This window comes from Sapajus apella, unplaced genomic scaffold (assembly GCF_009761245.1).
Source record: "Sapajus apella isolate SASKATOON/1434 unplaced genomic scaffold, GSC_monkey_1.0 scaffold4, whole genome shotgun sequence".
In the NCBI taxonomy this organism is placed as follows: Eukaryota; Metazoa; Chordata; class Mammalia; order Primates; family Cebidae; genus Sapajus; species Sapajus apella.
In genome coordinates, this window is record NW_022436944.1 from 14,402,774 (window position 1) to 14,414,972 (window position 12,199).

Below are 12,199 nucleotides of genomic sequence, written 5' to 3' on the forward strand. Positions count from 1 at the left end.
ATTTCTAAGCTGGCAACAGACCTTGAACTAACAATTGGGAGCATTTTTGTAAGTCTCAGTTAAGACCTCATGAACCATTATGTAGCTCAGCAAGAAAGTGTGTGACTGAGAGGTACAATTACTTATCCATTGGAGTTTCATTTTCCTCCTTCCCACCTCCAGTTGAAAGTAAAAAGCCTCTTCAGGTCACCAAATAAAAGAATGTTCTATCTCTCAAAGGAAGAGGTACACATGTTCTCAGCAAAAAAAAAAAAAAAAAAAAAAAAGTTCTGATAAAAGTACTTCCCAGAAAAAAATGGCAGGAAAATATTGAAACTGTGTTTCATATTTGGTTCAGGTTCTGCCAAGATAGATCCTTTTTCACAAGGCTGGGGAGGTAAGCATGTTAGAGCTAGAAAAGAGAGAACCCTGCTGGAATTATACCGAAAAACCTGCCGGGTAACGATGCTGTTTCCTTTTTATTTCTGTTTGAGCTGCAGTAAAGCTGGTACTTTCAGAACACAAAAGCCAGATTCCTGCTGTGACTTCTCAAAGTGCTTTCTCAAAATACCCATGCAGCAGCTGACACATAAAAAAAAATGTACATGAATGTCTGGATGGCTTCCCGGACCTGTCTGGAGGTACACACCCAGTTTTCAGGTAGGTTCAATGTATGATGCTCTGAAGTCTGTTTTTCTAGAGTCATCATCTTGCCATGTAGCTTGAAGTTGTGGTCTGTCCTGACTGACATTCATGAAGTCATGCATAACCTTGGAAAAATCTATTCCTGACTTCTTCAGGATGCTAGCTTTCTTTTTTAGGAATCCTTCTGTATTCTAGGGTTAATCAGGGAAGATGGGCAGAGTCCTCAGAAGTCATCATGAATCCAGGGTTCTATTATGGTTCTGCTATCAGGCTTATGATTAATGTTGATCTTTTACTGGATGTCAGTTTCCTCATCTGTAAAATGAACAGATGAAAAAGGATGACAAGTGCAGGAGGACCTTATACAGGGATTGCAGTAGGGCCAGCTAAAAACCTGCCTGGTTGATGCTAGAGCCACCTGGGTACCAAGAAGTTTTTATTCAGGCAACGCTTCTGTCAATTACAATAACAGGAAGAAATTTTTGAATCAAAACTTTAAAGAAACATCATAAGGATTAATTGAGAATGAATGACAAGTATGTGCATATTAGAATTCTGTTAATTAACATATATCCGGGGGGTTCTGACATTTTGATAGCTTAGATAACCAGTTTCAGTTTTTCCTCTATAAATAATTAATGTAAAAGAAACCAGATTGCACTTTTTCCTGTCTGCCTCAAATGCAAGTCATTTCTGAGTTTCACCTTTTCCTTCTTCTTCTTCTTCTTTTTTTTTTTTTTTTACAATTCTTAGTTATGAAAAACATTGTCAGGTCCTACATTTTCTCAAAATTTATTCCAAATACCAAGTTTTGATATCAGAATTTCTAAGTCATATATTCTTCAAAAAGCCAACTGCCTACCTCATTCTTTGGTCCCCAAAAGACTTTGTTTTCTGCTCAGTGCTGCCACTCTCTCTGCTAACAGCATTCACTGAGCTATTGGGACAGACACTGGGCAGAGTGCTTACATGTGTCACTTCACTTAGTGATCACAACTCCATGAATTAGATTGATAATTTATCCTCATTTTACAGATAGGCAAACTGAGACTTAGAGATTTCAAATTACTTATCCAGAGTCTCACAGCTAGCATGTGACTCAACTAGAACCAAACAGCAGATTTATCTTTCTGAACTAACCTGTGGCCTTTAAGGCTTTCTGTGTTTCTTCCTGGGTGTCTACCTTCTTTGTTTTTTTCTGACTGCTGTTGTGATAAGTAATAAGTAGAACTACTTTTAGTAGGAAATATCACTGAAAATAAATTCTTCTACTGGTAGTTCTGCGGTAGTCTCATTTCCTGTGCAACAGCATGAATTGTTCTCCTTTCCTCAAGTAACAGTTTAGGATGCTATGATTTAACCTTTCAACACTGATTAACACGTAAGCAAAAAAGAAAAAATAACACTTTAACAAAAGTCACTATAAAATTGCAGTCACTATGTATAGTGCAGTAATTTTCAATTCAATATCAATATTGGGATCTATTCCCATTAGGGGCTTTCCATACATACTTATTTCAGTAAGCACCAGCCACTTTATAATTTCTGATGAGTCCCTATGTTAGAAGGTTGGAATTCTCTGGTATGTAGTAAATCTCAGTATGTAGTACAGACCTTGATATAACCTGCAAGAAAAGTCTGCTTATTCACTGGATTCTATGAACACAGTGCCAAAGCTCTAGGTTCTTATAAAGAACTTACATAAATATTTGTGACAAGGAAAAGCAACTAATGGCTCCAAAATATAAAAAAGAAATTACAAAGTGAAAAAATGTTTAACTGTCTATACACTGTAACCTGTCAGTCTCATTAATCTGTCAAATTTTGTTCATAAAAATGTTATTACACATGAATACAATTTGTAGGTTAGATTATTTTTTCTTTGTATGTAAAATGATTCCTGAGAAATTATAGCACAGTGAAAATTAAATGGCTTAATTACAGTCTCTGAAATTATCTTGCTTACTTTTCCCCTTGCTTATTATCTGTCTCCTTCTATGAGTATACACGCTCTGTGGGAGCAGAGACCTTGTATTTCTTTTTCATTTTTGTATCTCCATTGCCTACAGTGTGTCTAACATATTTATAATACAAGGCATCCTATACTTTGGAGGCAGTATATGTCTGCTTAAAAGGAGATGGAGAATGGATTAGCTTGTGTGAGGGCAGGGAGATCCTGAAGAGAACAGGAATGAAGTGAAAGGGGAGTTTTAACACCTCTTTCTCTCCCCTGTCCCCCTGCCACCTGCTCTAATTAGGATGCCATGTTAACTCGTCAATGCTATAAATTACAGTGGGGCAAGAGGAAAATGGATTGACAGTAAAAAGTTATTTTCTATGTGCACATGTACATTGTCACTAGCATGTTGCACCACCTGGGGTAATTCAGAAAATTTGTTGATTCCATGTAGATTATATGTAATTAGCTCCACTCCCAGAGATGCATAAGCAACAAGATTTCAGTGTGGAACAGGATGAATGAGAGAACTGTGAAGCACATGTTAACTGGAATACTGCTTTTTAAAAGCAAAATAAAGCAACACAATGGAAACAGTCACTTTTGCAGCAACAATGCAGACCTCGAGATGATGGCAGAACTTCTGAGTATTGTCACAGTGCACAAAGAAGTGGCTTGCTGCTTAGCTGTCCACTAAGCAACCTCTAAATACTCACCTTTTTTTCCTCAGTAAAAGGAAGCTGTGATACTTTAATGCTGCTTTTCTTTTAGAGCTGAAATATCTTTCAAATCAAATCTTTTATAAAAGTATGTCCCCTGAATCGAGCCACCAGATGGCCCATAAGGTGCTTGTTTCTCCTTCTACCCCTTCTATCCTCAGCCCCAGGATACCATACACTATTATTATTATTATTATTATTATTATTTTGAGATGGAGTCTTGCTCTGTCACTTCCATCTCCCAGGTTCAAGCAATTCTCCTGTCTCAGCCTCCCAAGTAGCTGGGACTACAAGCATGCACCACCATGCCCGGCTAATTTTTGTGTTTTTAGTAGAGATGGGGTTTCACCATGTTGGCCAGGCTGGTCTCAAACTCCTGACCTCAGGTGATCCGCCCATCTCAGCCTCCTAAAGCGTTGGGATTATAGGTGTGAGCCACTGCACCCAGCCCTATCCACTATGTATGAAGCATGACCTATAGAAGAGTTTTTCTCAAGAGATGGTATTACCTGGCAGATGTAGGTGTCATAGAAGACACATGGTACTTTCAGACTTTGGGGAAGAAATCTGAAATGAGTGTTAGGATAGTTTTTAGGAAATACTATATAAGTTTCTTCCTAAAAACAAAGTTTGATTTCTAATATTCACAGAACAAGTCTATTTTGAAAACTTTAGTTAGGTTAGAGGTTAACAGCCTTTGGACATAACAAAATACAAACTCAAGATTCTGGGGAAATTAGTTCAAGTAATTACTAATTTAAACATGGAGGGTAAAAATAACTCACAATTTAAATAAAATGTGAAGAACGGCTAATTAGTTCCATATTTCTTTGATTTTTTAATCCTAAAATATTTAGGTTTTTGTCTTCACTATGCCATACTTATATGAGGTCTAATCAGCTTTTTTGATAAAAATAATTTTTATTCTTATTCAAGAATTAAGTATCTTCCTGAAAAAACAGATGTTAGTGAGATTAATTGTTCCACATGAATATATATATATATATATATATATATATATATATATATATGTATATGTATGTATACAGGCAGAAAATAGATTACTTCTGGAAAAAATACTTAAATGGTTTATGACTTGGAGAAATACTTTATGTAAATTAATTCCAGTTGTCTATGGGCAAGAAATAAAATTGGGCAGTTGAAAATTTCCCAGAGGATAGGTGTGGAAAATCTTTTATAATGTAATTTTTGAAACTTATCAAGTGTGTGGATGGATAGCAACAATACAAGTGTCTTGGCAACCTATTTAAAAGTGATTCCAACTTTTAGTTGGGGGGATTGCAAGATTTGATGGAATTTGGAGCTTTGGCCTGTTAAATGGTTTGAACAACGATTTGGCTTTAATGCTTCATTCCCTATTGCTCTGTATTAAAAAAAAAAAAAAAAAAGACATTGTTCAAATTGCATCTTGGTCCATCAGCTCTTAAAGGGACAGGCATCCTTTTCAACATGATGAACACACAGAATCTGATGATCAAGGGGCATCGTGTATGAAAAGGCTGGGGAAAAGAATTTTATATTACATCTAGGGCTGTTGGCAGGGATGATGGAATCAGCTAACTGAAGCAGAAGAACTGATTTTTAACCTTTGCCCTATCAGCAACACTGGGAAACCTTGGAAAGATACTTAACCTCTTTGGGTTTTATCTGTAAAATGGACATGCTCCTAGTCTTAACCTGTCTTACAGTAATAACTAGGCATTACACATGGATATGCCTGAAAAATATAAATGCTACACAACCAAATGAAGTTACTAAATTGGATCATATTTTTTGGGTCATTTTTACAGGTAAAATGGTCAAATAGAAGCATTTCTATAATGTTTTGAGTCTATCAGAAAAATATTATATTTTTGCTAAACTGCATATGCATCAATATCTTATTCTGTGAAAAAATGAGACAGTGATATTGGGCAGAATATTGCATTACAGGATTTAGTAAAATGCCTTCAGTAACTGCTCTATCAACAAACAGTGACAGAGTGCCTACTTTGCATTAGACCCTATGCTGAGTACTAGGGATATAGAATGAATAAGACAGCGTTTCTGCCCTCAAGGAATCTGAGTAAGTGCTAATATTAAAATATTTCATAAAGTTCTTTTAGCCAAGCTGAAGATGACTTTATGAAAGATCTGAAATTTTAATATGAATTTGACCAATGTAATCACTCCCACTTGGTGTCGCAGTGCCCTTAGAAGACTCTTCCCACGGGGCACAGTGCAGAGTGGGCCTGAGAAGATGTGGATTTGGGCAGGTAAAGGGGTGTATTCCTAGCATAGAGCCTCCACAGCCTCCACAGATGAACTAGTTTGGACTGTGATTACCCAGCATTGTCCTTTTTTAAAAATTTTTATTATTATACTTTAAGTTCTAGGGTACATGTGCAGAATGTGCAGGTTTGTTACATAGGTGTACACATGCCATGGTGTTTGCTGCATCCATTACCAGGTCATCTGCATTAGGTGTTTCTCCTAATGCTATCCCTCCCTAGCCCCCCAGCTCCCTGTTATGCCTCCCCTATCCCCCTAGCCCCGATAGTGATCCTCAAGGATATAGAACTAGAAATACCCAGCATTGTTCTTTGTATTCTGGCCCTTGAGAACTCCCAAACTATTCTATGTTCTCTTTTTTCAGCTCCTGCAAATAAACCCTGAGCTCAGGCTCAGAATTAACCTATGTATGGGGAATGACCCCATTTGGCCTCAGACAGTTTGTAAACTCAAGGGTTCACAATTCAATCACTCCCTTGGAATTTTCTTGCCTTTATCTGCTATGACTTGGATCAGGAAACATAGATACAGAAATCCTTTCATCAGTTTTCAAGGGTGGGAAAATGTTATATTACTGTGATAAGTAACTGGAGAAATTGGCTAGTTAATTATAACAAACAGCTGTCTAAAAGTTTCTTTCATATCCATCCCCTGCCATCACTGAAGCCTGCATGGGTTTTGGGTTTCTAGGTGTCTATTTGATGATTTAATTCCTACAAGTCTTTAAAAAACAGCACTTGAGCATTTGCAAAAACACTAACATGTTTGATTCACTTTGATTTATATCCACAAAGAAATGTTAAGCATCAGAGCCCCAGCTGATCCGATGGAAGTGGCTCTTTTTCTATTTGCTTACTTGTGCTAAAAGGCAGAGGGTTTTAACATTTGTTCTTGAACTCACCACAATGTGGCACTATAGTAATTTCTTTATCTCTGGATGCTTCTAGGTGATGGAGATGTCTTCAAAATGTTGGACTTCTAGCAAGAGTTCTCTGCCTAAAACTGTGAGTCATCCTCCAAGGACTCCACTTACGAAGTCATGGAGGTTTCAGTTAATTATGTGTGTTCCGCTTATATGAGTGTTTCCCTGTGCTTTGCTTAAAACCCAAGAACAAAAACAAAGCATATTTTTCTTAAGTCCTCAGTCATTATATTTCTTCTTTCTGGGAGATAGTCTAGAAAAATTAAAATCAAAATCTTATTATATAACCGTGGAAACAAATCTAAAACTTAGTATGTAAATTTTTTAGTAAGTAACTATGAACACAGAGGTGTAGAGTGAAATTTCTGGTTCATGGAAGATACTAAAGTACATACTGGAGAAGAACATTTATTTCTAATACAGGAAAAGACAGCAATACTATTCCAGGAATTTTGATGGGTTCTCCCCCAGAAAATCTGATTGTCTGATGTGGTGTGCAAGCTCAGTGTAGTAGCTTCTTCATGACCTACAGGTTTGATATCATCATAGCTTCTAGAGAGACTCAATTATAAGAGGCTGGAAAGTGTCATGCCATTTCTGCACCATAGCAGTATATCAGAGTTCTGTATATCAGCATTTTGACTATCATTTTGACACACAAACCTAAAATGAAAGCAATTATGGTATGAATATGTAATATACTGATTCTAATTTAGGAAAGATTTAGACCTGAAATTAAGACTCACTAACAATAGTAAGTAGTACTTAGTAAGTAGTAAGTAGTCAGTAAGTATTAGCAAGTCCCTTTCCTACTACTGTTACCATCATTGCAAAAAAATTTTTTTATCCTTCTTTTTATGTTTCTCATATTTAAGTGCATATAAAAAAGAAATAGTAGGAAGAGGGAAGAATAGAAAGAACCTGAGAGAGGGAGAAATTTAGAATTCTTTTTTCTTAGCTTACAGGATTTCAACCTCCTCTCGATTTGTGGTTAAAAAAAAAAAAAAAAAACTAAAAAGAATGAAATGATCAGTATCAGCCAAACAAGAACAATTATTAGGCCTCTCCCAAACATTACATTTATAGAAGGAGCAAATTATCCGAGAGCTAAAAAACACAAAAAAAGCAGAAATAAAATAAAATAGGTATATGGTTTTACAAAATAAAATGGAATTGAATTTGAGAGACTGACGTGTTTGTCCACATCATTAGCAAGTTGTTCTTAACATTTCACATTATTTTGTTGTTTGTGACATTTGAGTTCACTGAAGCAGTCCTGCTTTTTATTGCCATGAGACTGTAATTTCTGACATATTCCTTTTGATTTATTACCAACAAATTATGACTAAGAGTAGGCCTGTGCTACAGTTCCATCATCTGGAAATGATAAAAACTTGCAAAATATATTTTGAGTATTCATATGTTCAACTGTTACCCACCAGTTGAATGGTTTCATCACTCTTGAAACTTCTATCTCCTAGACCCCAAGCTTTAATCTTACAACTTTTTCCCTTTCATACTGCATCTGCTCTTCGTATTAATTATGGTCTCTGAACCCTTCATCCAACTTTATTTTTCAGTGTGGTTCCTGATGATGTTTTAACTTCTACCTGAGCTGGACCCAGTAAAGTGTTTTCCCTAGACTCCTATGGCTTGTTGAGCTTCTATGACATCTGCTTTCCCAGACTCCTAACCCAGGCTTTGTACTTCTCTGAGCAGAGTTATGGAAAGAACATGGTCAGTGAAGTCAGGCTGACTTGAATCAAATTTCAATTCTATTAATTTGCTTTTTATTCTCAGATAAATGATGTTTAACTTTTTTGCCCCATCATCTATTCTAAAACATGAAGATAGTAATACCTTCTGGAGAGTGATTTTCTGATCTGTTGTATGGTTTAGATGAGAAGACACATGAAAAGTACTCTGAATGTTAGCCCTATTCCTCTGACTTTACTTCAGAGCTGATGGTCATTGCTGGAGAAAGTACAGATTTAAGCTCACTATAATTCTGGCCATCTAATCCCTGTTATTTATTTCTTATTTACTCTTGTTTAAATCAGAGCTTCTGATTGCCAGCAACAGAATCCACTCTAGCCTGCCTGCCTCCTATTTTCCTCCCTCCCCCCCACCCTCTCTCCTGTTCTTCCCCTCCCCCTTTTTCCTTCCCTTTCTCCCTGCCGTTCTTCCTCCCTTTCTTCTTTTCTTTCTTGCTAAATTGAGGTATAACATACACATAGCCCAGGGGAGTTTTATGTATGTCTACTCTGAATCCAGCATCCCAGGGAAGACATAGAATATCTTTAGTAGCCTGGAAGCCCACTCTTTGCCTCTTCTGTGACATGCCTCTTGTACCCCTCTCCTGAGGTAACCACCATTCTGACTTCGATCACCAGAGATTAGTTTTGCCTGTTTTAAAACTTCCTTTATATAGTTCATATGGTAAGTCTTTTTCCTTTTCTGTTTTCTTTTGCTCAACAATGTCAGTGAGATTATTCCATGTTGTGTGTAGTGGTAGTTTGTATTTTTGTTTGAAATTGATATGTGGTATTCTATTGATATTATAATTAATCAATTTTTTTGTATGGTCATTTTGGGTTTTGGCTGTAAATAGAGCTGCCATAAACATTTTTTTTGACAAGTCTTGGTGAATATATGTGTACTCATTTTTATTGTGTATGTACTTAAGGGTGAAATTATTGGGTCATAAGAAGCATATATTTTAAGCTTAGTAGCTGCTTTAACCAGGAAGGAATTTGCTGAGGAGTATCAGATAGTTCACAGATTAAATGGACAAAATATCTATTGCTGAATTTTCTGGAACACCTTCCAGAGTAGAAACACTGCAGAGCTGGCCTGGTGAGGCCATTGTTGCTTCAGCTAACCCAAAGCCATGCTGCCTCTGATATAACAGAAAGCTCCAACAGTGCCATCAACCATGGAAACCCACTGTTGGCTTGAGGAGGAGGATTACTTTGCTGCACTGTGCGGCAGAGACAAGCTGAGAGGCCAACTCCTTTGTAAAATAACTTTCAGCCAATCTTCTTGTTTTAAAGCCATACTTAGAAATATCTGGTACTTCAGATTCCTGAGACTTGCTGTAATGAAACCTTCTGGTGCCTCTTATTTTTACCATTGCAAGAGTATGTTTTAGCTTTCTAACGATTTCTAAGTGGATTCCCAATTATCCTCCTTCTTGCTAGCTTCTAACTGTTTATTAAAATCTCAGATCTCCTTATTCTTCTCTTAACTTTGCTCTCGTCCCTTTTTTTATTCCCTTTTGGTAATTTGGTGGAAACTCAGGATAGCAATGTCCTGTGTATCCAATGTCCTGTAGTTCACATTTTTAGAAGCAGAAGTCTACTTATTGTATTCCTTAAAATGCTGCTCTGAAACTTATCTATTTTTTTTTTTCCAAATCTTTTCTGAGTCCTTTCCTTACTCTAGGTCTAACAGATGGGCTCAACTCCTATGATCTCTCCATCTCAAAAGTTCTCTAAATTATTGTCTATTTTAGTAGGTTGAGAAATTAGAAGGACACATCTGTCCGTTCCAAGGGTAGTTCGATAATTCTTTTGTTTGTACCCATACCTTCCTCGGGCTCTTGTTCCATCTCTTTTAACCTGTAATATGCACTTTTGGAATCAGAGGTACAACTGAATCAGTACTCTATGCAGTCCTTGTGATACAGTCTCTTTGGAAGCTGTTACCAGAATAGCCTGTTGGTAAAATATCTTCTGTTTCCTCCAAATTTCTTGAAATCATTATTGGCTGTCAACCACAGTTTCTCCCAGCTACAACTAACATAATTGGTTGTCAATCCTTTCTAGCTTCAGTGAAGTTTTTGGAGCCCTTCCTAATTGTCGTTAATTACTCTCTATTAATTTGATCATTTCCCTGATGGTACCTGGAACTGTTGCAAAACTTTAATGTTTACATCGAAAATTCTTTCTTTGCTTCTTTATGGTGGTTCTAGCCCCAGCATACTTTGTTAGCCATTATTAATCCAAACTGTGGGCCAGACATTTGGTGTTTTCTGGAATATAAAGTAAATATCAGAGAAAGAGGTTGCATTAAGTAAACAAATGCCACATCTCAAAATGGTGTGGGAGCTGAGATTACTTCCATTTGGAAGCATTAAAACTCACTGGCTTATAATATACAATAGCTTTCAGAACTTGGAAATATCTGTGTTTTTCACTGTTCTATTGCCAGGTGTGTGTGTGTATGTGTGTGCTCATGTATTGATTATATAAGCATACACACACATACACATGCATATACTGTTTAAGCAAATTGTTTCAGTGACAAATAGCGTTATAACCTCAGGCTCTATTGAATAGAGTGTGTGGGAATCATTTTTAATCTTTCCTACTCTACTCAGTACTTTTGCTCTAAAAAATACTCAGGTTCTCTTTATACTGAAATAAGCTTTTTATCTACCTTGATTTGTAAATTTTTTTTTCTTTTAAAACTCAAACATGTCACAATTGAAGTATTTTCTTCATTTCTGTAACCCTTGCTCCTTGACTCCTTGAAATTTGCTTTTTATCTCTTCGCACTTCACTTAAACTACCTTTATTCATGACACTACTGGTCTCCTAATCCTGGAATTTATTGCCATCTTCACAGGGCTGATCTTTACTTCCGGGAACATTTGCCACTCTTGTCCTGCCTCTTCTGTGTAAAAATCTCTTTGCTCATCTTCCTCTACATTTTGGTATCTTAGTTTTCCTATATTTTTGCATCTTTGATGTTTCCCCTTGTCCTTCCTTTTAAATACATATAACCATTTCTTCAAATCCTGTATCTCCTCTCTTATGCTTATTCTCATTCCCATGCTCCACTCTTTCTTTGTATGTTTAGCCACATTCACCATATTGTCTTCAACAATTACCACTGTGTGAAGGTCTGTTCTGTCCTGGTCTCTCTTAGGATCTCCTTTTGATATTTCCAGCTGCTTTATTGATTTCTCCACTCAAAAGTAATACAATATCTTTATTGCATATCTGAAACAAATTTTCTTTTGATCTTGCAAATAAATGTCTCCTTTTGACTTCCCTGAGTACCACATTCTCTAAAATTCTCAGTTATCCTTGTCTCCTCTCTCTTCCTTGCTTTCCTGTGTTTTTATTATTATACTTTTAATTGATACATTGTCCATATTTATGGTATACATGTGATATTTTGATACCTGTACACAATGTGTAATGATCAAGTCAGGGTATTCAGAACATCCACCGACTCAAACATGTATCATTTTTTTGTGTTGAGAAAAATTCAAATCCTCTCTTCTAGCTATTTTGTTGTTAAGGGACAATAAAATTTAGACTCTAAATAAATTAAGAATAAAAGGATGAAAATTTTAAAGACTCTTCTAGAGAAAAATGTTAGTAGAGTTTCGAAGGGGATTAAAGGGAATCAACAAACAGGAAAATGGAGCTTGGGCATAAAATGGGGGAAGTGAGTGATTCCCAGTGGCAAGAATCCTTAAAGGTATCTTGAGTCCAAAGACATTGAATATTCAGTGTTGTTTGTGTTTCTGTGACTTAAACACCCTCCATCTCTCCAAATGTGACATACATTGTTCTTATGTGCATGTTTTAGAGGGAAAACCAAGAAGTCTTACGTGTAGGTAAAAATCTTAGTTTAGGGTTACTATAAAGGAATACCAGAGGCTGGAGAAAA